The following is a 26,001-nucleotide window of genomic DNA, read 5'->3' as shown; positions in this document are numbered from 1 at the left end:
CTTTTGACCAGCTAAAGAAGTATTGGAAAAGATGGGAGACATGTCTCATGCTGTCATGGTCAACAAAGTCTCGCCTTTATTGTAAAACCAGTCGTTTTTTATACACACAATAATTAGCTCATGCATATTGCAAAATCTAAGCTCAGGATTGGGTCTAACACTAATGCTTTGTTTTCTATTACTAGCCTTGCGATTCCAAGTTCCCATCTCGTTAATTTTCTTTACTGCATACCAACTATTCTCAACAACCCAGCTGGTATCTCTGCACCTGTGTTTCAAGGGCACTGTTGGCCCTGCTTCAGTCACGTACGCCTAGTTTCTCACACAGAGACTAGCTGAGTCTGGCTGCTATGTCCTTTCTCACGCAGCCATATCTCAGGCAGGCTTCCCACATTTCCCCCGTTTTCTTTTTGTGCTAACAAAAGCTGTTTCCCACCACCATCAATCATGTTCATAAGCATGCGTTGCAAGCATTTTATAAAACATGGCAAAAGCAATAAGGTAGCTACAATAACAATTAGCAAGATTATTCCATGTTGCAGCAATGAAGTTACCCAAGGGCCAAAACCGAGTCCTTTCAACCAATCATCAAGTCCAAAGCCTGTGGATTTCTGTAGAACGCTTGCTGATGAACCCACTCGACTGTGTTACAACCCCCACAATGCAACAATATCCAGGCCCTATGGGTACCATCTACACAAAAAACACAAGCATAAGGCAACAGCTGTCCGCTACTATATCGATGCAAGCGAGAGATTAGATAATCAAACTCATCCGGTGATCGTATCTGCAGCTGGGCTGGGCTGAAGCAGGTCTGCAGGAAGGGGAGATGTGGTCTGAGTAGAAGACCCAGCCTCAGTTGAGGATTCCTGATGTAAGTCGGCTCCAGTTTGAGGCCGCTGCGCCGGTCTCGCGCTCCGAGCCGGTATCCACTCTGGTCCTGTAGGGGTAGAAACACAGAGATACCCTCTTCCCCAATATAGTACTTGAACAGGGCCTTTCCATTCTCCTAGCCTGGGGCACTTGTATTTCACCCAAACACCTGTGTTCCTTAGTACGCCACTGTCCTCCCTTTCTTCCAGAGTATGGGTGATAGCAGCAGGTGTGGTTGCTGACCCAAAGATGCACAAATGGTTCATTACGAACAAGGCCTTTGCTAGTCGCTGCTGAACATCCCTCACATCCTTAAACTTATCCAAGTATGTTTTTAGGGTGCCATGTGTTCGCTCCACAATGGCTTGACCTTGTGGATTATGGGGTATTCCTGTAACATGTTTAATTCCCCATTGTGTCAGAAATGCCTCGACCTTTTTACTAACGTACGCCGGCCCATTGTCTGTTTTCAGTTGTTGACACACCCCCATTACGGCAAAACATGATAGTAAGTGCCGAATAACATGCAGCGCCTTTTCTCCTGCTTGCGCCGTGGCCCAAACATAATGACTAAAGGTATCTACTGTGACATGGATATATTTTAACTTCCCAAAAGCATTTATATGCGTGACATCAGTCTGCCAGATCTGATTACTAACTGTACCTCTAGGATTTACCCCCTGACCCAGACCAAGACCCTGATTATGATTGCTACAAACAGGGCAGCTACGCACTATATCCGTGGCTTCTGCTTTGGTAATCTCAAACTGCCTTTGCAACCCCCTCGCATTCTGATGATATAATGAATGGGCCTCCCTAGCCATCGTGAAGGGTGGCAAGGCTGGCATCACAGCGGCAGAAACCAATTCATCTGCTTTCTTGTTGCCTTCCCCTAACCCAATGTCCCATTTGTGGCTCCTGATGTGTATAATTGCATAGGGCTCTGTTCTATTTCCCAGAGCCCGTTTCAGCTGCAAGAATAAACTAAACAGTCGTTTGTTGGCAACTTCCTTAATCGTGGAGTCTTCAATCCGGGATGCCACCCCCACAACATAAAGAGAGTCCGACACGACATTAAGGGGTCCGCTTAGGTGTGATACAGCCCAAACCACGGCAAATAGTTCAAGCGTCTGTAAAGAGTCCTCAGGTTCTGCTTTTAGGAGGTGTTGTTTCCATTCCCCCTGCTCTTGCCAAACAATGGCTGCACTGCGGGATTTACGACCGGCGTCTGTGAAAGCAGTAAGAGCACCAGCAATTGGCTTGTCCTCACGTAGGGGTCGGGTAATCCAATCCCATTCACCCAGCCACTGCAACGCTTTTGGGCGGAGTGGGCCTGTCTCTATGTGAGCCCCCGATCCCAGCAGTGCCTCCGCAAGCTCAGCAGAATTCAACAAATACCAGTCCAGGGTGGCTTTTTCCAGGGGGAGGTGAATAATGGCCGGTTCACAACTCATAACTTCCAGGATTCGCAGTCTGCCTCGTTGTATCAGTCGTGCCAAATTTTCAATTTTTGTTGTTATTGTTTTCTTTGTTTGCAGTGGTGGAGACATCCATTCTATTACCCGGGCCTCCCCCGTTTTCTTTTTGTGTTGCGTAAGGGCTCCAAGCAGGTGACCCGATCAATTGTGCCACACCGTAAGAGTTACTGGGGAGGCAGGATCCAAACGAGAAACAAACCCCTCAGCCACACAGCGTAATATCTGATGCAAAGCGTCTTTCTGCCGGGAGGTCAAGGACACCGGGGTGCAGGGATCCGTCCCTTTCAAAAGAGGCTGGAGAGTTTGGAGCAATGTATTAGGGATACCCACAACAGGTTTGAGCCACTGTAGATCTCCTAAAAGTTTCTGTGCTTCATGTAATGTAGCCGGGGTGATGGCCCCTAACAGTTTTTGCGGCCTAATTCTACTTTCTGTTATAATCCACCCAAGGTACTTCCAGGGAGCAGACTTCTGCATTTTTTCTGGGGCAACAATTAACAAATGTTCTGCTAACGTGGCTTTGATGTGCTCCACTTGATTAGGTAAAAATTCGTGTTGCTGCGCAAACAAGATATCATCCATATAATGGTAGATGATTGTCCCTGGCATTTGCTGGCGCAGAGGCTGCAATGCTGCATCTACATAAAGCTGGCATAAGGTTGGTGAATTTCGCATACCTTGTGGTAGGACCGTCCACTCGAATCTTTTGTCTGGTTCCCCTCTGTTTATGGCTGGCAGCGTGAAAGCAAAACGCTTCGTATCATTTGGATGTAGAGCAATAGTAAAGAAACAGTTCTTTAAGTCAATAATTAAAAGGGGCCAGTCTTCTGGTATTAGGGCAGGGTTGGGTAAGCTAGGTTGCAAGGCCCCCATGGGTTCCATTTGGTCATTAATGGCACGCAGGTCATGTAGCAAGCGATACTTTCCTGATTTCTTTTTGATAACAAAAATGGGGCTATTCCAAGGACTAGTAGACAGCTTAAGGTGTTTCTGCTGTAACTGTTCCCGCACCAGCTGGTGTGCTTGTATGAGACACTCCCTTTTTAACGGCCACTGCTTAACCATCACCGGATCAGCTGTTTTCCAGACAAGTGGTATTGGGAAAGTCCAAGCAGTGGCCCTTAGCCCAAAGGGTGCTCATTTGTGAGGACGAGACCCATTTGGGAAAGGATGTCCCGTCCTACTAGGCACTGGACGGTAGGTGGCAGCATTGTCACAGAAAAAATAGCTTGCAGAGTTTTTCCATCCATAATTACCACAAGCGTAGGTGTTTTACTGGCTAACGTCATGCCGCCTATACCTGTGACTGTCGTTGAGGAGGCTAGTAAGGGCCAGTTCTGTGGCCAGTAGTCCGGAGAAATTATACTTGAGTCCGCGCCCGTATCCAACAGTCCAGTTAACTCCACAGTCTTATCCTTAAATCGTAGCTGCAGCTGTCTTTTAGGCCGGGACAAAAGATCTACGGTTAACAAGACAAGTCCTCCGGTGCTCCCGAAACCCTTTTCCCCCCGCGGTGTTGGTTGAATCGGGGGGAGGGCTTTCGCAAGTTGTGGTAGGGGCACCACTTGAGCCAATCTCTGACCCTTGGCGATTTTTAAAGGTGGAAAAGGGGTATGTACCATGACCATGATTTCTCCGCTGTAATCAGCATCCAGCAACCCAGGCAGGATAAATAGTCCGGATATCGAAGCTGATGATCTGCCTAATATCAGTCCGCCGACTTGATTGCCTTCTATGATTATAGGTCCAAAGATTCCCGTAGGAACAGTCTGTGGGTGAGGTGTCATCAGCGTAACCTCTACTGCGGCTGCCAGGTCCAGACCGAGGCTCCCGGCTGTGGCTGGTCGGAGCTGTTGGATGGCATTGCAGCTGCTACTTGTGTCCCGGCGCGGCTGCTGCTCACGCTGTGCCTCGCGTTTCCCTGCTTACGGCGGCATGTAGTAGTATTGTGGGTGTTAGATTGACAGTTAATACACCAGACACCCTTAACCTGGCACTCCTTCCTGATGTGACCGGACTTTCCACAGCGGAAGCACTTCATGCGAGAGCCGACCTGACCGGTGCGGTTACAAGCCATACCGGCCGCTGCAGTTTGGAGAGGTGCAAGGGCAGCCATGACCTGATTCTGTGATGTTTTTGCCTGTTCCTGGAGCCCTAAACCTAATTGCTTAATTGCCTCCACTAAAAATGCCTGAGAGCCAGATGGCATGCCGGCAGCCTTTTCAAGCAACAAGGGAACGGTCCAGTCTCCATTCATAGTATTTATTAATGAGCGAGTCTGTGCGTTCCCATTCTGTAATATACACTGCTTCAGTAATGCCCCTTTCATAAACTCTTGCACCCCCGCTTTATCTATAGCCTCGGCCACCTTATCTACAAACGAACCCAGCGACTCTTCCCTACTTTGTTTAATGCCCATGTATATAGGCGTTCCCCCAGGATCTTTTACCTTATTCATAGCCCTACGCGCTACCTCCATTGCCTCACGGACTTTATTGGGGCCCATTAACGCCTGAGCTTCTAGTCTAAGGAATGCGCCGAGACCTAATAGCTCATCTATTGTTATTCCGTGCAAAGGATCACCTGGTCCTCTTTGTACCGCGACAGATGCCTGAGCCTCTGCCTGCCAATGCGCACCAAACAACATAACCTGATGCTGTGAATAGATCAATCTAGCTATACCCCTAATATCCCCAGGCAGAAGCAAATACGCATTAAAAAGATATTCAAGCATCTGCTTTGCCGGCTCACTGTTCACACCGTATTGTGCCACTGTAGTACGCAATTGTGCTAACAGCTTCCAGTCAAGCGCGCTCAGATTTGCCGTCAGACCTCCAGCTGCGTTTGGGGTAAACACCACCGGACACGCCAGGCATTGAGAGGCAACCTCCAGCAACCCTTTGTCCCCACTTTCCGCACCTTGGCGGGCCAGCGATACCCATAACTCACGCCGCTGCCTTGCCAGGGCCTCCGCTAGGTCGGATTCCGCCCCAGGGATAGGCTCCTGACTGCGGGGGGTAGGCAGATGGCTTGAAGCACCGGCAGGGACAGGGGTGCGCTCAGGGGAGTGCTCGTAGCTCTCGTCTAGGGGAGGTGCCGATGGCGCGGCTTCAGCAGGGGCCGGTGGAGCAGGCAAGGTAACCGTGGTGAAGGCAGGAGGGTTGGGGGTATTAGGATGTTGCCGCGAGGAGTCATAGGCATAATTACGTTCCTGAGCGGCTTTGACTTCTTTTGCAGCTCTTTTTTCTGCCTGCATTAATAACAGCTCATTGTGCACCACCCGCCAGAGCTTTCCAATCTTTTTAACCGGTTTATCATCCTCCAAGGTCAACTCCCACAACCTATCTCCGAACTTTCTCCATTCCGACAACTCATGCACTGTGTGGGGATTAGTAAAAAACCCATAAGACTCCCCGTGTCTCAAAAGTGAAGGTAATTCTTTATCCAGGTCGATACCCTGTATCCGCCTCTGCCTTAAGCAGGCGGTAAATAACTCATATGCCGCTTGCCTATCCATACTCACGTCAGCGCTGTTGCAACTCTCCAAAAGGCTGTCGGCGGCACGTATCGGCTGAGCTCGTCGTTACGATCACTCAGGGTCGGGGCTTCCTCGCTTATCGCCCTTACACCATTCTGGTTGCCGCAGAATCCGAACCCATCATCTTTTCTCAACTCCTGCAGGGAGGGACGCAGCGCATCACGTCCAGGGGTCACCAGATATTGGAAAAGATGGGAGACATGTCTCATGCTGTCATGGTCAACAAAGTCTCGCTTTATTGTAAAACCAGTCGTTTTTTATACACACAATAATTAGCTCATGCATATTGCAAAATCTAAGCTCAGGATTGGGTCTAACACTAATGCTTTGTTTTCTATTGCTAGCCTTGCGATTCCAAGTTCCCATCTCGTTAATTTTCTTTACTGCATACCAACTATTCTCAACAACCCAGCTGGTATCTCTGCACCTGTGTTTCAAGGGCACTGTTGGCCCTGCTTCAGTCACGTACGCCTAGTTTCTCACACAGAGACTAGCTGAGTCTGGCTGCTATGTCCTTTCTCACGCAGCCATATCTCAGGCAGGCTTCCCACAAAGAAGGCCCTCATGTCAGCACCAGCCTTGGGACTTCCAGATGTGAGTAGGCCATTCTTTTTGTTTTCTCATGAGAAGCAAGGGATTGCTTTAGGGATACTAGCACAAAATCTGGGTCCATATCGAAGGGTAGTTGCCTACCTCTCTAAACAGCTGGATACAGCAGCTAAGGGGTGGCCAGGGTGCCTCAGAGCCGTTGCAGCAGTGGCAGTGAACATCCAAGAGGCACGCAAGTTCACCCTGGGTCAGAAGATGACAGTGCTAGTGTCTCACACAGTGTCTACAGTCCTGGAAACGAAAGGGGGGCACTGGCTCTCCCCACAGAGATTCCTGAAGTACCAAGCTATACTGGTGGAACAAGATGATGTTGAGATTGTGGTGACTAACATTGTGAACCCAGCTTCCTTCCTCAGTGGCAGCATGGGAGAACCAGTGATCCATGATTGCCTGGAGACCATTGAAGCCACCTACTCCAGTCGCCTGGATCTGAAAGATACCCCGCTTGAAAATGCCGAGACCTGGTTTACTGATGGGAGCAGCTATGTCATCAATGGAAAGAGACATGCTGGGTATGCAGTTACCACAAGCAGAGAGGTAATAGAGTCCAAACCATTACCAGCAAATACCTCTGCACAGAAGGCTGAGATAGTTGCCTTAATTCGAGCTCTGGAGCTGGCAAAAGGAAAAAGAATTAACATCTATACGGACTCAAGGTATGCATTTGGAGTAGTTCATGCACATGGAGCCATTTGGAAAGAGAGAGGACTGTTAAACTCACAAGGGAAGAACATTAAACATGCACAAGAAATATTGAGACTGTTAGATGCAGTGCAACTGCCTGAAAAGGTAGCCATCATGCACATCAAAGCACACCAGAAAGTGAGCTCGTAGTTGGAAGAGGGGAACATGCTGGCGGATAGAGAGGCAAAAGAAGCAGCAAAAAGTAAGATAACTGATGAGACAATTGAGGCAGCATTAATCCCAGATGGAAAAATTTCTATTGAAGGTAAGCCCATATACAATAAAAAGGATAAGAGACTTATTAAGGCAGAAAAGGCAAGTTATAACCAGGAGGGATGGGCTGTGACAGAAGAAGGAAAACTTATAGTACCCTCCTATTTGTTGTGGTCATTAGTACAGAGAGAACATGAGAAAACACACTGGGGAATAGATGCCCTGTATAACCATTTAAGAGAAAGAATCATGGCCAGGAAATTGCAGGGCCCAGTGATACAAGTAACTCGTCAGTGTAGTCTTTGCCTCCGAACTAATCCCAAAAACACCCCAAAGCCTAAAGTGGGACAAATTGGGAAAGGCTGTGGACCTGGGCAACAATGGCAAATTGACTTTACAGAGCTGCCCAGGAAGGGAGGATATCATTACCTATTGGTGTTAACTGATACTTTTTCAGGATGGCCAGAAGCCTTTCCTGCCAAAACAGCTAAGGCCCGAGAGGTAACCAAAGCACTGTTGCAAGAAATAATACCTCGTTTTGGAGTTCCAGCCACCATATCCTCAGATAGAGGACCACACTTTATTTCAAAAATTGTACAGCAAATAAGCAACCATCTGGGAATAGACTGGGAATTACATACCCCATATCATCCTCAGTCTAGTGGCCAAGTGGAAAAAATGAACCACTTGATTAAACAACAAATAGTGAGACTGGGGCAAGAAGCAAATTTGCCCTGGCCCCAGGCTCTCCCATTGGCATTATTGCGAATTCGGACAAAACCAAGGGCAAAAGAGAAACTGAGCCCTTTTGAAATATTATATGGAAGGCCATATGCAGTTCAAGAAGGAACAACACCCATGCAAGTGGGGGAAGAAACCCTACATAGATATATGGTGGCACTAAATAGACAACTCAGAGAAATTGAGAAACATGTGGCTGGAGCCCAAAACAGGGAATTAGATGGGCCAGTACATGATATACAACCTGGGGATTATGTATATATTAAGTCTTTTGCAGAAAAGACCTTGGAACCACAGTGGGAAGGACCATTCCAGGTGCTTCTTACTACCTTCACTGCAATCAAGGTCAAGGAACAGAAGGCCTGGATCCATCACTCCTGAGTGAAGAAAGCCCCAGAAGGAATCTAAAAAATCACACCAGGCGATAATGAACTGAAGCTGAAGCTCACTCGGAATCACGAATAGATGTATTGACAGGATGGACATTATGTGGAAAGTTGTAATTATTGCAGTAATTCCCTTAACCATAATGAGAGTCAATGCAGTACCTCGCAGATACAATGTGACTGAGATAAATAGGTGTCAAGGGAGAGCTTATGATGCTTACTCTTGTAAGGCTCTAAATAAGATGCTAAAAGTCACGAATGCAAGCTTGTGGGAAGGAAGAAATGTTTGGGGATGTAAATATGCATTCGTACAGGATGGGTTCCACGAGGCTTACCACCCACCCATGAGATCCATCCGCATTAGTCCTGAGTGTTGTGACAAATGCTTGAGTAAATGTCCACAGTTTAGGCTCAAAATAGAGGGGTGTGCAATAAGAGGGTATGACATTGACTTTAACATCACTCAAGTATGTACTGAGCTCCAGAAGGACCAGACCAAGATTACTCCACCAGTGCCAAAAAAGGCTGTGATCAACCAGGTGCCAGCTATCCCAGAAGTAGAGGAACAGATAACTCCTGTAATTACCAAAATTGGGCCATATGCTATTAAAAAGACGGGAGTACAAAAACTGATAATTAACCCAAAATGGTCTTTAAAACTAATAGAAATGGGAGTACAGGTAAATGCTTCTCACATTAGACCAGAATGTGCTCCATTTCTCAAGAACTCCTTTACAGACTGGACTACTTGGCTCCAAAAAAGTATGCCTCCTGATGTTAGAAGTAAGAGGGATACTACAGGGTTGCTAGGAACAGGATTAGGAATACTAAATACCATAGATTCAGAAGTATTGATGAATAAATTAGCTTCAGTAGGGAATGATTTAGTCCAACTACAACAACCTTTGCAATCCTCTCTACTCTCACTGGGTAACAATCATTGGAAACTGACCCAAATAATACCAGAATGGGAAAATACAGAAGAGCGAGATCACGAGGTAATAATTAATGCACTGGGTACAGCTAGTGAAAATATTTCACTGGCTCTAGGATGTACTCAGGCACAATTGTGGATGCAATCAGTGGCCGCTGCGGTTATCAGAGAAGGTGGAGAAGGAACATTCCCTGCTGAAATTCGCAAAATTGTTTGGGATAATGCTTCTGATATGGAGAAGGAGCTTCAGTCTTGGTGGGTGTTGGTCAATTTCACCTATAACCCTGTGACTAGTATAGTGACAGCCTTTGTTTTAACCATACATGATGCCTCAGTGGACCTGATACATCCAATAGTCCCCTTAGGATTAAACCATGAGGGAACTGTATTGTACCCTTCTGAGCACAGGATGTGGGCACGAGAAATTGAAGGAAAATGGCAAACTGTTAATCTAGAGCCCTGCACTGCGAGGAGACAACTAGGATACATATGTGAGGGGACATTAGAAGGTGTCAAAGACACTTGCTTAGATACGGATCAAAATATTTGTCACTTTGAAACGCATCCAGGCGAACAGAAAACTTCATTGGTGTATACAGGACAAGGTTGTGTCTGTCTAAGGACAGCGTGCCCCATTATAAGAATAGACAACCAAATTGTAAGGGAGACCAATTCAATTTGTGTGTTTGCAATTTTGTCAGAATTAAGGGATGTGATTTTTCCTATCGAGCACCTGTAGTATCACAACAATATATAAAGACTAACCTAACCACTGTAGAGAAGATACTGCCTGTGCCCATAGGGATGAATTTGACTCTAGTTGCTCAATTGATGAAACACCCCGAACTGAGAGAAATCTTAAAGGAAATTAGAGAAGGGGGCAAAAAGACATTAATTACAATTCACCATGATACAGAGACCATCAAAGGAGTTTTTAAAAGGTTTGAAGAACATTTGTCTCATCATTGGTGGGATGTTCTTTTTGGGTAGTCTCCAACAGCAACGGGTATACTAAACACCTTAGTCCACCCCATAGTTGTGTTGCTTATTTTAGTTAGTATAAGTTTAATTTTATCTGTTGCAATACTTGTTTGGAATTGGAGGATGCTACGACGAGTAGCAGCCTTAACCTCACTATCAAAAGCATATGGCTTAGTCTTGAGAGACACCAGCTGTGCGGCTTGGATAGATGAAGAAGACTCTCTATATTGAGTAAAGGAATTTACTCACTTTAAAGAAGAAGTGGGGAATGAGATATTAATTTTAAAGAATTAAGGACTTTAGTTAAAGTAGACGTGGACTTGCTGATGTAGACTTCCCTTTACATTTTGAAGAGCACGTAGACTCCCCTTTTACTAACTAGACATTGCTGAGGTAAACTTCTTTTTTTAACATAAGCCGGATTTAAGGAACCGATAAATCAGGAGACCTGTCAACTTAATCAATAGACCCCAAGAACACAATGTGATCATAAATCAGATAGTCTTGAGAAAACAGGATCCAGGTGTCACCAACACTAAAAGGTTAAAAAGGCAAAGCGAGGAAGACGCATCTTACTTCATCATTTTGAGACCCCACCCCCTAAAAGGACCACCGACCCATTTCAAAGAACAAACTACGCATGCTTAATTGCTTTTTGGCCTAATTACCATACGAAGCGGGGAATGGGATGGACCAGAGTCATGAATATGCATTTGTGTTTTGGGTATTCAACACTTTTGTACATAAAAAGACCCTGTGATCATCTGTAAATGGCGCGTGTGTATTTGGGAGCTATCCCTCACGCTGCCCGGCGTCGTAATAAACATACACTTTCTAACTTCAAACTGTTAGAGAGTCTTTGTCCGTCATAGTTGGATATTGGTATTAGATCAATATCCATATTTTTTTAACAAATCAAAGGCTTCAGTTGCTTGAAGATAAAACTAGTAAATTTTTTACCTGTTTAAACCAAGTAACAAAGCATTACTGTGCTTTTCTATATCGTTGCCCTAGAACTGAACTCCAGGGATTTAATCTCCCTGGACAAAATCCACAAATCCACAGGAAGGAGTTTTGTCATTGGTAGTCACTGTAATCCACTGGAATTACTATGGCAGAGCTTTGCTGGAAAGCTGCTGCTGCCAGAATGCAATTACTCCATCCCAGTGAGTATTGCCACAGCAAATTCCCAGCCTTGTAACATCTGTTTGTGTGTAGTTTTTTTTAATAAAATGGGGCAAGGGAAAAGCAAGCACCAAAAAGCCTTGTGTGTAAGGTAAAACTTTTTACCGCAAACGCATACAAACCCAGGCTCTGCCCCCGCTCCGAAACCCTCGCTCCAAACCTGGCGGGCGAAGCCCCCCTTACCTCCGGCTTCAGTGTCTCTGCGGCTGCAGCTCCCCCGGCAGGAGCGCTGTGTGCGCATGCTCCTCCCCAGCCCCGGGGAGTCCTGTCCCCACCCAGCCCCTGTAACCTGACCCTCTCTGGCGGGCTCACTGCCGCTGCCGACACATCAGCCCCCCCCCCCCCCCCCCCCCGAGCAGGGGGGGGCGTCTCGCCCCGGCCCCGGCCCCTGTGTCAGTCCTGGGTGGGGAGGTTGAAAATGAATCAATTTCAATTTAAAGTTTCCCCGTGGTAGCCAATCCCTATTCTAAACAGGATCCCTCCGGAGAATGTGATACAGTGTAATAGGTCTAAAAGATGCCTTTTAGACTTCCAGTCAAAAAAAAATAATAAAAAAAAAAATAGTGGATTCTCCTAACCCTTTTGGTCTGGCCCTTTAAACAATCATTAAGTCAATTCGTGCCAGCAGAAGGAATTATTACAATATATTGATAATTTGTTAATAACTGGCCCAAGGGATGAGCGAATGAGAATATGTACAATCTCATTGAATTTTCTGAAAATCAAAAGTTTCAAAATCAAAGCTACAATTTGCTGAATCAACGGTAAAGTACCTAATTGGATATCAAAAGGTAAAAACAAATTAGATCCTGAAAGGGTGGCTGGAATTATAGCTCTGCCCCTCCTCCATGGACAAAGAGGGAAATTAGGCAATTATTTGGAACTATTAGGATACTGCAGACAATGGATTGAAGAATATAGTAAAAAGGTAAGGTTTCTTTATGAGAAACTAAATACTAATAAAGTGCAATGCACTGAACAAGATGGATTAAAATTTAAGAGGTTAAAGGTGTCACTAATAACTGCTCCTGTGTTGAATTTGTCAGATGTAAAAAGGTGGTTTCAGTTGTTTGTGGATTAGTGTTTTAACTCAGACTTGGGCAGGGACCAAAAACACCTGTGGGATATGTCTCTAAGCTTTTAGATCCAGTGAGCAGAGGATGGCCCACTTGCTTGCAAGCCATTGTGGCAGTAGCTCTGCTGGTGGAAGAAGCTAAAAAGGTAACATTTGGGGCTCCCCCAGTAGTATACTCACCACACAATGTGAGGAGCATTCTGCAGCAAAAGGCAGATAAATGGCTCACAGATGCCAGACTCTTGAAGTATAAGACTATTTTGGTGCATTCGCATGGTTTAAAACTTAAGACAACAGCTGCTCAGAACCCAGCCCAGTTTCTGTTTGGAGAGGCACTGGAGGAAACCTCCCATGACTGCACTGAAATGGTGGAACTGCAAACCAAGGTAAGACCAGACCTGGGAGAGGAAAAATTGGAATAAAAAGAAAAATGGTTTGTAGATGGATCAGCAAGGGTGATAAAAGGAAAAATTGCCAGGATATGCCATAGTAGATGGCAAATCTGGAGAAGTAGTAGAATCAAGGCCTCTAAAGGCAAATTGTTCTGCCCAAGCCTGTGAATTAAATGCAGTGCTAAGGGCACTCAAAAGATTAAAAAGGAGAAGAGGCACTGTCTTCACCGATTCAAAATACACTTAAGGAGTTGCACATGCTTTTGGTAAAATATGGGAACAAAGAGGTTTAATTAACACTCGAGGACGAGTGTTAATTCATGGGGAAATAATAAAGCAAATCCTGGGGGCAATCAGTGATCCAGAAGAAATCTCCATTGTCCATGTCAAAGGACACCAGGTGGGTATGCAATTCCAGACCAGAGGAAATAATTTGGCAGACAAAGAGGCAAAAAAAAAAAAAAAAAAAAAAAGCAGCATTACTCACAGTAAGTATCCCTGAGGTTCAGGAAGAGGAGACCCTGGAATATCCCCTCACCCTTCTCAGAATGAAATTGAGGAATATGAAAACCCATGAGCTATAACAACCATCAGATTTGGCTTTTCGGCATTCTGAACTCACGAGTCTAAAACAAAATACCAATAGAGAAAACAAGAATCTGCTGTTCTTTTTGCTGAGGGAGTATTCTGAGGGTTTTTTTTTTTCTGCACATTATGTTGTTCATCCTGAGGCTAGTTTTGGGGTTTTTTGTACATCTTTTATTGCAGCACAGAGTTTATTTTTTAGCAAAATCTGATTTAGCAAAATGATTATGAGCACTGTCACTCAGGGATAACCAATTGCAAAAAAAGGAAGAGTTACAAAACTCCTGCAGTAATTGTTACATGGTAGCTCTCTATGAAAATGCATGGTTTGACATCAACGTTCTTTTTTCTTGTACTATTTTTATTGCCTCAGCTGAGACATCAGACTAGATCCTTTGAGTTTAAAGAGAATCTAAAAATAATCCTCCCTATGCAAAGCTGATGGGATGTTTAGCTTGTTGTTAATTATCTATTTGTTCATAGTACATCTCAAAACATGTTATGATGGGGTAACTGAGAGTAATGACACTAAAGTAGGATAAGGAAAATTGAGGTTAAATAGCATACTGATAATCTTCCTGACAGTAAGATCTCGGAAATCACTGAATAATCTCCCATGGGAGCAGAATGCAGCTACAGTGCTTGATGCTTTGAAAAGGGCTAAAAAGCACTAGGTGTGGACCTTAGGGAACAGCCTTTCACTAGCAAGGAATGGATAAGGTGGCTGAACAGGTGGCTTTTTTCCATCCTTCTATAATTTTGAATGTGGTTTTTGTTCTGTTTACAAAGATGCCACCACTTTCAATACTATTTTTTAAAGATTATACTTTTAATAGCATTTTGTAATATGTGATATAAATTTTTCACATATTGATTTTCTTTTTTTTTTTTTTATGATAGTGGGTGTTCTTGAAGGGGAGAGTTATATTTAAAGCAGGAATGTTACTTTTCTCAAGAAATTAGCAAACAGTGTTGGCTTAGTACTTCAAACTACCTTCTTAATATTCAGAATGAAATGTACTTTGACCAAGAAGAACCTGAATAGAGAGCTCCAGATATCTACACTATAAAGTGTATTTATGGTGTTGACAGTAATAGGAAAGTGCTAGAACTCCTCCTGGCTGAAAGGAGGGTTAAGGAATTTGGGGATTTTTTTTCATGGCACCTTCTAGTAAGGTGAACATCTTAGCTAGCACAGCAATTACTGCAATGATCTGTGTGTTTCATTTCTTCCTAGAAAATACATTTGAGTACATTTTATTTTTATGAATGATTTCTGGTTGGGTGGCTTGGAGTTTTTCCCATTACAGAAGGAAACTAAACTCGGCATGGAGATCTTGCAGGGATCTTTTTGGAGTGGGGTTTTGTTTGTTTGTTTGTGGGTGAGTTGTTCGGTTATGTTTCTGATTTGGGTTCGGTTGTTTGTTTGTTTGTTTGTTTTCTTTTTTTTCTACCGCGTTTAAAGTCTTCTGTATGCGTTCTTGAAAAAAACACCACATAACAATTTAATTCCAAAATTAAATGTCTATTTCCAGGAACTCCACTTTACACTGCCACAGACTGCTATCAAGTGTGAAAAGTCTCCCCACTGCTGACTAAAATCGACATTAACTCCTACTGGTGCCCACTGTTGTCCTCTGTTGGATGCTACTCTTCAGTCTTCAAGGGTCAGATGAGGTTTAGCAGTAAGATGACAAAGCCCTTGATGTTACTGTACAGAAGGTTATGATGAAAAATGACAAATATACTGATTGGCAGTGTTTGCCCATGTTTCTAAGATCCTGATAGTATGGAAAGACCTAAGAGAGTCAGGATCATTGTTCTGTATTTGTCCTGTTCTGTGAGCAGATGAGAAAAACAGATCTAAAACATTTCTCACAAGACAGAAGGGTAATTGGCCTGGCAGGAAATCAGGCAAAATTCTGTAAGTTAATTACAAAAATTAACTTTTCATCATCAAGTATTTCCATTTTGTCTAAGGGGCCAATCCTAAGTCTGCAGAAACAGCGTCAGAACTCTGTCAAGCCACTCTTGACAGGAGACCCTTGATAGCCTTCAACCTAAGAATTAAGTGCAGGATGGAGAAGTCATGAGGGGAAATCCAAAGGCAAATATCACATATTTACAGCTAGAAGTGAAACCTTCAATTTTACTTTCTGGGTTAAGTTGCAGAAAAACTGTGCAGAAAAACTTGCTGGAGTTAAGAAGCACTGTATTAACCTATTTAGAGAGAATAATAACCATGCTGTGTGAGATCAAGGCACGAAGATTTGGTTTCTAACAGAACTCATAACAAAAAAAAAAAAAAACCACAAAAATGTGGTACACATTTTGTCTGGTTTTTTGGGGGGTTGGTTGGTTTTTATGGGGTTTTTGGGCTATTTTAATTCCAAGAACTGAGATGGATATGTTTTCTTTTGCAACATAGTGAACATAACCTTTATTACTAGAAGGCCATAAGTCTTTTATTGACCTGATAATGCAGGGTCTCAGCTCTGTTCTGAGCTTGCCTACATGTGAGCTATTTCTAATTTGTTTCCACAGTGTGTTTCCCTAATCTCTACACACACTATATCTCTATGAGGTCTGAAAACTCGGGCTTATCACTGCGTTACAAACAAGGGCACTTTCTGTAAGTAATGACTGTAAAATGCTACTGCACAATTTTCAAACTTTACCTGGGAGCCAGGGAAATGGAAGCAGACCTTGCTAAACATAAAAACAGGTCTAAGAGTGAGGAGAAATTACTCTTGCCACCAGCATGTTGTTCCTTGCACCAAAGAACTAGGAATGTCACTGATACCCTTTTCCCTGCTGCTATGCCTCAGGAAAACTGTTGCTGTCAGCCTAAAGGTCCACAGGAATTTTTTGCAGAATGATCAAAATGAAAAAGGCAATAGGTAAACATCAGTAAGTTTTCGTGTATAGTAGTTTTAGATGTATTATTGGCAATGCAGATATTCTCTTTTAATTTGCTCTGTCAATTTCAAAATTATTTTAACTGAACAAGTAACTTTTTTGTTGCACTTTTTATTATTTTGTTAAGCTTTAATTAAGCTGTCATTAAGTTCTTGGCTTCACATGTACAGCATATTGCCTCTGATTAGAGTAATATTCTGAGTGCAAGATTGCACATTAGGTGATTATCACTAAATCATTTCTAAGCATTTGCCCAGTTTTCCTTCAAGCCCCAAATTTAGCAGCCTCAACACTCTGACAGAAGTGCTACAGTTCTTCTATCAGCAAAATCAGATCCCTTGGCTTTAAAACTGGCTGCTAAAAGCATTTTCAGGCTCATCATTAATTCTTGTGCTGGAAGAGGGTGTGAACAATAATTTGTTCACCATGCTGCTAATTATTTTGTAGACCCCACTTAAAGCATATCTTTTCCATGCTGACAATTCCTAGTTGAAGTGTTAACTCCCCATACACAGGCTCTTCCATACATTTGATCAACTTTCTCTTTGAAGCTTAGTAAGATCAAACATGGATTTCTTGAGATGAATGTACCAGAACAGCACTTTCACACTGCACTCTACAAATTATTCATGGCATTGTGCAGTGTCATGATGTAGGGACTTCAAAAGCACAGTTGCCCGTCTCAAACACATAATGATAAGGTTCTCCATTTAGTTTTGTATTCCCTACCTATCAGTTTCATGACATCAACCTAATTCTGAGCAGCAGTAAATAAAAGAAAGCATATCATAGGAATCATCCAACATAAAACCCAAGTTGTACCTGAGTGATAATATCGGCTCAAAGGTCTTCTGTGAGTACATTATTTATGTGTAGGAGTTTTGTTTGTCATTGGCAAATGCACTGCTCAATGCTGAGTTCCTTTTGACATTCCAGTTAGTCAGGGAGTACTATAAGATCCTTCTTCAGCTATCTGGAATTGTCCTCATCCTTAGAACAAGAAATTAATGTCATCAGCAAAATGTTCTTACTCTCTGATATATTCTTGTCTAAGATAGTTCACAAATACAGCATAAGTCCCAACAAAGATGCCTGTAGAATTCCAGTGTTCCCAATATTGTGAAAACTCTTCCTTTACTACCTGAGCCATGATAATTTCATTTCCTTAAAAGCTTTTGGTCTTGCAATGTCAAAAGCCTTCCAGGAATTCAAGACTGCACAAAGCAAATCACCCCTGTTCAACTGCTCCAGAACTATAAATACCGTTACTCTCACAAAACAGGACTTACTTTTGTAAAAGTCATTTTGAACCTTTCATGCTGATTATTTTTAAGCCAGTATCTACTAATTCTTGTCTTCCATTAGAGTTTCTAATTTTCACTTAGAACAACAGGATTAGAGGGCTGCAGTTCCAGGAGAAATCCATAAATTCTTTAAACAAGTGTATCATATTTCCAACATTTAGCCAGAAGTATCAAGGCATCTTAAAAGAGAGGTTGTGAGCTTTATTGCTTCAGCTATCCTTCTCTCAGGTCCTACAGACCTCTTGGATTAATGACAGCTGCCCTAAGCAGGTTTTTTTTTAGTATCAGCTTTCTTTAACATCTTCCACAGCTGTTTCAGTTTCAGAGAGACCCTCTGCTGGTGTGGATGTCTCCTGAAGTGAACAGTGTTCAAAAGAATTGATTAACACTGCTTTTGTGCACTGATAAAAAGATTCTCTGGCAGGTTTTCTACTTATTTGTTTGAAAACAAATTTGTTATTAATCTTAACTCATTTTGCTATTTAATTCTCAGTCTCTCTTTTAGACAGTCTCATTGCTTTTGCTGTCCATATTTAGAAATATTTGATTGTCTATCTTGCCTGTATTTAGATAGTTTTTTTCCTAGATAATCTCTTCTTGATTCCAACAGCTTTGCTTTTTTTTTTTTTTTGTGCTGGCTGCAGTTCACCATTCTCTAGACTTTTTAAATGGTGGTGTGCCCAGGGAGTAGTATTATTTATATTCTGATATTTAAACAATGAATATTACTCAAGAAACTCTATTAGGCTCTAATTCAGTAAAACTCCTGCTCAAGTTAGAACGTTGTCAGAATGGCCTCACTTCCTTAGAATTGCTTATGTTCACATTATGCTCATGCTTAACCGGTATTTTTGAACTGCAGCAAGAATTAAGATTTTTTAAACATTCATTAACAAGTAGCAATCGGATTTTTTGGGTTTTTTTAATACTATGGTAAAAAAGACGTCATTGTTGTAACTTCCTCATGTTGTTTTTAAGTTTATTCTGGACATTTTTGCCCATAAGTAAATATATGTTCATTAGATTGGATCTTTGTCATTATAAAGTGCAAAGGAAGTTGAACTTCATAAGATTTCTCATTTAGTAGAAAATGTGTCAAAATTCATTTCAAGCAAAAGATAATTTCTGCTCAACAGCTTGTTCTATGGATTTTTTTCTACTATGGAAAGTATCAAATAATAATAAAACTTTCTTTGCAATTTTACCTTGAATAATATTGAATAAATTATGAACATTTATACAAAATGTTAACTGAAATGAAAATGAAGAGTGGAGATTATGTGCCTGGCTTCTCATTCTCTGCTTATAGAGGAGTAGCAGTAATTTTAGTTAAAGTGTTAAATGACAGATGTCCTTGAAACAGTAAATCCAGTAAATTATCCACAGGTCATTCTTAGAGAAAGATTTTTCATTTCTATTCTCTATTATAATAAAGAAATTGGTGTATACCTCTTATGCTTCTGTATGAAGGATAACAGAAGAGGTGGAAATATACCCAGAACTGTATATAAACTTCATATCACTTTTGTGAGAATTCATTTTTTAATCCCCTAACACTGTGGACACTTGTGCAGACATAAATGAAAATTTATGGATTAATTTACTGCACTCCCAGCAGGATATGCCACACAGTTTCTTACTCTTAGGCTACACAGCTACAAATTAATTCAGGTTAAGGAAAACTTTGCATTATTCTTTGCTAATTATAATAAAATGCCAGTTTATGGGGGCCTCTGTTGCCAACAATCAGATATAGATCCATTTCTTAGTGCATCACAGCCTATTTTTTTGGTAAAACACTCTCTTAAAAAAAGCACGTAGGCATACCCCAGTGCTCTTTTTTAACTGATTAAGTCTTGGTGTCATCTTTAAACAAGTCTCTATATGTAGATACAAGACAAAAGTAGGAAAATAACTTCATTAAAAAAAAAAAAAAAAAAAAAAAAAAAAAAGTTGCACTTGGATAAAATTTGTTCATCACAAAGAACCCAGGCAGATCACGTAGGTTAGATTTTGAAAACTGATCTGTGTGATATGGTCTTTCAGAATTATTGATGCTTCTGAATTTATAACCAGGCTGGTGTTTGTAATTTTGGAGGCTTTTTGAACTCACAGTTCTCTTGTCCTGCTTAGCAGTACAGATTACAGTTAACCTAAATCAGCTAAGTCAGTGTAGGCACAGATGTGTAACTGGGTGAAAATGATTATAGGTTTATGATCATTTGTTGAGAAAACAACAAACAGATGATAGTAATAGTCTCAACATCTTGGATTCCCCAGGTTAATTATCCACAAACCTTATTTGTGATAATGCTAGCTTATCTGTTCAAAGCCTCTGCTTCCATGCCTTGTTTCTTAAAAGATGTTTATCAAAGTTCTGAATAATGGAAGATATCTGCCTGACTTGTAAAATTCAACTCTGTAAAGCAGCCTAGGTACTTCCTGTTTAAAAGTTGGATTATGTAGGTTTCGAGCACCTGAAAAAAAGTATTTAAGCAGAGCCAATATAATATATATTTTGATTACTACTTGTTTCATCTCCTGGTTTTTGGGCATTTTTGTTTGGTTTTTGTTCTGTGTAGGTTCACACAGAAATGTCTCTTATTTCAGCTGACAAACTGTCAGGTTCTATGGTAGATATGATACCTGTGCCTGGTTCTTTTGGAAAATCTGGGTTTTCAAGATTGCTTTCTGCAGTAATTTGCATATAATCCTGTATTCACAACAAACTACTGTGATGAATTTTCTCTTGAGGTTTAAAAAATTATTTTCCAAGAAGAACAGAATAATAGATCACTGATTTCCATTTTTTCTGTTTGTGCATGGATGTATATAGAAATCTGTGTGTGCATGTGCCCCATGCTGGGCACTGGTGAGGCCACACTCAAATCCTGTGTCAGGTTTTGGGCTCTCACTCCAAGAAAGGCATTGAGGGGCTGGAGCGAGTCCAGAGAAGGGCAGCAGAGCTGGGGAAGGGTCTGGAGAGTCCTATGAGGAGCAGCTGAGGGGATATAAAGCCTGGAGAAAAGGAGGTTGAGAGGATTTGAACTCACTCTCTACAATTCCCTGGATATAGGGTGTAGCCAGATGGGGGTTGGCCTCTTCCCCCAGGCAATCAGTGACAGGACAAGAGGACACGGCCCCAAGGTGTGTCGGAGGGGATTCAGGCTGGACATCGGGAAGAATTTTTTCACTGAAAGGATGGTTGAACGTTGGAACAGGCTGTTCAGAGAGGTGGTGGAGTCATCATCCCTGGAACTGTTCAAGAAACAACTGGGTGTGCAACTCAGTGCCACGGTTTCGTTGACATGGTGGTGTTTGGTCAAAGGTTGGACCTAATTAACTTGGAGGTCATTTCCAGTCTTAAAGAGTCTGTCTGAAAGTACATACTTTTTGGCATTTTATTCAGATTTCTTTTTATATTTTACTTTTTCTATTCTATTTTCCAATATGGGCCAGAAAAAAGGTAGTTTAGTATTTTCTAATGTGTAACTAGCATGCAACACAATTGTGCCATCAACCATGATTTCTTCATACGTTTCTTCTTGTTCACATAAAGAAATGTTAGTCAATCAAAAATATCTCATAGAAATAACAATTGTCAGAAATATTTCAAAGTATGAAGAAAATTTTTTATGGCTATGAAAGCTCTTTGCTATAGGACTGACTGTCACTCAGGTCTAGTAACTGGAACCATTCACTCTTGCTCTTCCTGGGAGTGTGCTCTTGCCAAAATGCTGATATTTGCCATAGACTTAGGGGCTATAAAGAATATAACATAGTCATTTAAACATAACCTTAGGATGTTGGAAGCAGTTTCATTCCTCTGATCAACGCTAAGATAGTGGGGTTTTTTGTAGTCTATTTTAAGTCCAATGGTCCCATAAAGTAATGATTCCATATAGACTTTGAGACCCCCTAAGGAACTGATCCCTTTTTAGACCATCACCAGTTATTTTCTTCTCTTTAACTTCTGCATATGCTTCATCTGTTCTGAGGAAGTGCAAAAGGACAAATGAGAGAAGAAAGCAGTTTTAAAGAAACATCTTGATGTACCTCACTACATATTTTCTCCTGAAATGGGCCAATTGGTCTCTGATGAGCTTTAGATTTAACAATCAGTAGTCAAAAGGGTTCGACCAAAGTGATTTTCTTTCTTGTAATATCAAGAGTTTCCTCAGTGAGAGAACACCTTGGCTTGACCTTTTGTTTCATATGCTATAATTATTTGGAGCTTTGCTATAATAACAGCATTTTCCCATTTCAAATGTGGTCTCAGGTAGTAGTATCTCTGCAAATGTTTGGCTCTCTGTCAAGTCATTTGACAGCTAATCTCCTAATATATTCAGGCTAGAAAATAGGAAGTAGACGCCTTCTGCATTTTAATATGAGAATAGCATTAATTATTCAAGTTAGATCAGCACAAATTAAATTTTAATGCCAACAAGTCATTATTATGCTATCTTAACCAAAGAGATTGAGTCTTTACAGTATTCTTCATTTCAGTTTACTCTTTATATCAGTTGTTTTTTCCCATCTGAGTGAGCTGGAAAACTTGATCTCAACATTTTCAGAAATCATGTATTTCTTAATCTCGAAAGTATTTGGAAAAAAAAAAACAAAAACAAAAACGAAAAACTGGAAAACTTTTAAGTCTCCATTTTTGCACGTATTAATATTTGAGTGATCACAGGTCTCAGCAACCTGCTGTAGCTGGTGCTGCCCTGAGGAAGGGGTTGGACTGGGTGATCTCCATGGGTGCCACAGTCACCCTGTGGGCCTGGGGTATAGGTAAATTCTAAAAAATCTACTGTATTGCTAAGATGGAGTTGCATAGACAGAATGTGTGGGTATGTGTGTATGTATGTATATATATATATATACACATATTATATATATATATGTTTGTGTACACTTACATTAATTAAATTCCAACTACTAAAGGCAAGAATTCTGTGAATATCTAAGATTCAGCTGTACATCTGAACCCTATTTGGTAGGTTATTATGAACTGCAGTACTTCACATTTAATTCTGTTTAAGGAAACCTAAACTTGAAAAGGAAAATCAGATAAAAAATTTTCAATAGACGTTTTAGATAAATCTTAAAATACATCTGCCTGAATATCAGTGAGCAACTTACCACACAAGAAAATTAAAGAAAAGAGTAAAATTTAGTAAAGACATATTTTTAAGTTACCAACCTTGGAATTATTTTTTCTTCTGAGACTTCTGCTCCTTCCAGCAATTATGCACATATCAGAATAAAGATGCTGAGTGCCAGAGCTCTTCAAGAACTGACCACAGGTAGACAGTGGTCATTCTCCAGACTCTTGGAACAGATTCTGCTCAGCACACCTTGATACTGCACTTTTGTACTTGGAATTTTCTCATAAATCCTCAATGCTGCTCAAATGTTACAAGTGCACAGGCTATTTTTAAGGAAATCACTGGTAGAGATTGTACACTGCACACCGCAAGTGTTTCCAGAACCACTGGCAAGGCAGGGAGGTTGTTTCCCATGATGGGATGGGTCTTAGGAGACAGAAGGGTGAATAATTTTTTTTTTTTTTCAATTCACTTTTAGAATCATGAACCAGTCCCAGGGTTTCTGTCTCAGCTGCACCTGTCCCAAACCTGGATGAGGGTTGAATGATGTTCTCACTCTCTAGGAGAAACTACTGAGAAACAAATTCTACAGAGAAGGCAAGGTTTGTCTTGTCCTGAACAATCTATGTTGGTTTTGTGTAAACAGAGTTAGGTTACTGTGAAATCTTCAATAAGAGTTAAATAATGTGTGCACTTAGAAGCAGTTTCCTAAGGTCTATTATTGTAGTCACCATTAAAGTCACTTCTGTAACTTAAGGCCTGTAATATCTCATTAAGGCTATGAAAATTTCCTCACAAGTTAAATCTCTGGTTGTTGTTTCTGGGCTTAACAGCTTAGAGGTTCTCTAGATTTTTTAGATTTTCCTTCTGTTTTTTCCTTATTTATGGATATTGATGGAGGGAAATATAGAGTGCAATTAATATAGCTTTACCAAATTAATAGAGATACACCACTTTTAGATAGGGTTTAAGTTTTATTTCTTTTTTCAAAACACTTATATTCTTCAGCTTTAATATCCAGTATCTCTTACCTCTATAAACTTTTATAGTCTCTTTAAACAATGAATGTCAAAAAGACACTGTGGGGGACTTTCAGAATAATGCCACTCAAAGGATTTCAACAGCAAAACATGCTTTCTCTAAAGAGCATTAAGTTTTAAGTGAGTTATTTTGTTCTGGATGGCTCTTTCAACCAATATTTTAAAAAACATTATAAGCTTTAGATGGCTTCTGAATTTATACTGCTGGTAAGCCACATAACAAATCTTCAGAATATGGCCATGGTTCTGCAGCACAGACCTGCAGGGTGTTAATCACTAAAGCAGTTTCTGAACTCCTGAATGAAATATTGCTAAAGAATGGAACACACAGAGATTACTGATACTTTAGCAAGTTCTGATTTATTAATTTCATCTCCCTTCCCAGACTTGATCACTTTATCTTTTTTCCTGGCGTTCCATCCAGACTTCACAGAAACTTCACAATCTCTGTGTCTTCCTGGTCCTGTCAGTTTAGTAAGCATAAACAATCAGTGGTGTCATTCACCACAATTCAAAAGAGATTTTTCCTTGTATTTGAGGTAATTCTACAGTTCCAAAACTTTTCTCATTTATAAGGTAATGCTACAGTCTAAAAAATATAGGTGTACAAGATATTCTATCAGATACAGGAAAAGCCTGCAAGGAGCCTTGCTGTGAAGAGACAGGGTCTACATCTCACACTGAGGTGTTTGGAAAACCAAGTCACCAGGGTCTGCTGGTTCTTACTCTAATCAGATGACCAGATTTTAATACTTTAATGAATTTATATTCCAAAATTTTTAATAATACCTCTTAATTTTAAAACTATTATACGTGAAATATAAATAATTAATCCACAATTGTAATGTATTAATGAATTCTTAATATAACATTTCTTCATGCATCACATCAAATAAACAGCTATAATCTCAAATTTTGTGAAATGTTGTGGAAAAGACTGCAAGATATAATGTTCACTGATAAGTTTTTTTATTAATAAATAGTGAAGGAGTTCTAATGTGGATTTTCAGAACAGCATACCTAAGAATTAAAAGTGTTGCATATATATGGGATTTGTAATTTAAACCTTAAAAAAGTTACATATTTTAAGACTGTATTTTTAAGGTGATATTCCAATTTGTTCAACAAATTATAATTTTGACTCCTTTTAAGGAAAGATGATCTAATTTTCAACCAGAAATACTGAGATGCTGACCAGTGCCAAATTTCATTGAAATACATTATTTTAATCAATGATGAAAGAGAGAAACAGAACAATTAACCCCCTTTCATATTCAGTGCCATTAAGTAATATTATTGTCATACTATTGTCATCTTGTGCCTTCAAATATTTAATTTACCATCTGGAGAAAGGATAAAATGTGGAGCCTATTGTGCATTTTGCATTAATTCACATTTTGCTAATGACTAATTCATCTTGGTAGACCTTGGAGCTTTAGTTATATGACTGAAAAATCATTGAGAGTCATGAGGAGAATTGTAGATGGTTTTTCTTTATAAAAACAAAAACTAAAAGTGCCATAAAAATCAAGGTCTGTAATGATTTTTATTAAATGAGTGTATGACTAACAGGTTTTGTGCATATTAGTAATATTTGGACTGATGAATACTTCATTGAGAAAATAAAGTAGCTGAAATACCTCATTTATAAAGAGGTACTAAAGAGACAAAAATAGAAACAGTTTGGAAACTAAGTGAAATAGAGTAAAGAGAAAATACATTGTCTCAAAATAGGAAAAAAAACCTCTTGAATTTTCTTTGAAATACAGGATTTTGGAAAACACCTGGAAATATTTCAGAGTAAGACTTTGTAAATAAGAAGACTTGTCATAATTTTTTATTTCTCATATCAAATAAGAATACTTTGCTGGCTCATGTTCATCTCGGTGTCCACCAGGACCCCCATGGCCCCTTTTCTGCAGAGCATCACTGGGGGGGGGGGGTGGGGGGGGTGGG

Source organism: Sylvia atricapilla, chromosome W (assembly GCF_009819655.1).
Source record: "Sylvia atricapilla isolate bSylAtr1 chromosome W, bSylAtr1.pri, whole genome shotgun sequence".
NCBI classification, from domain to species: domain Eukaryota; kingdom Metazoa; phylum Chordata; class Aves; order Passeriformes; family Sylviidae; genus Sylvia; species Sylvia atricapilla.
This window is presented reverse-complemented; position numbering follows the sequence as displayed.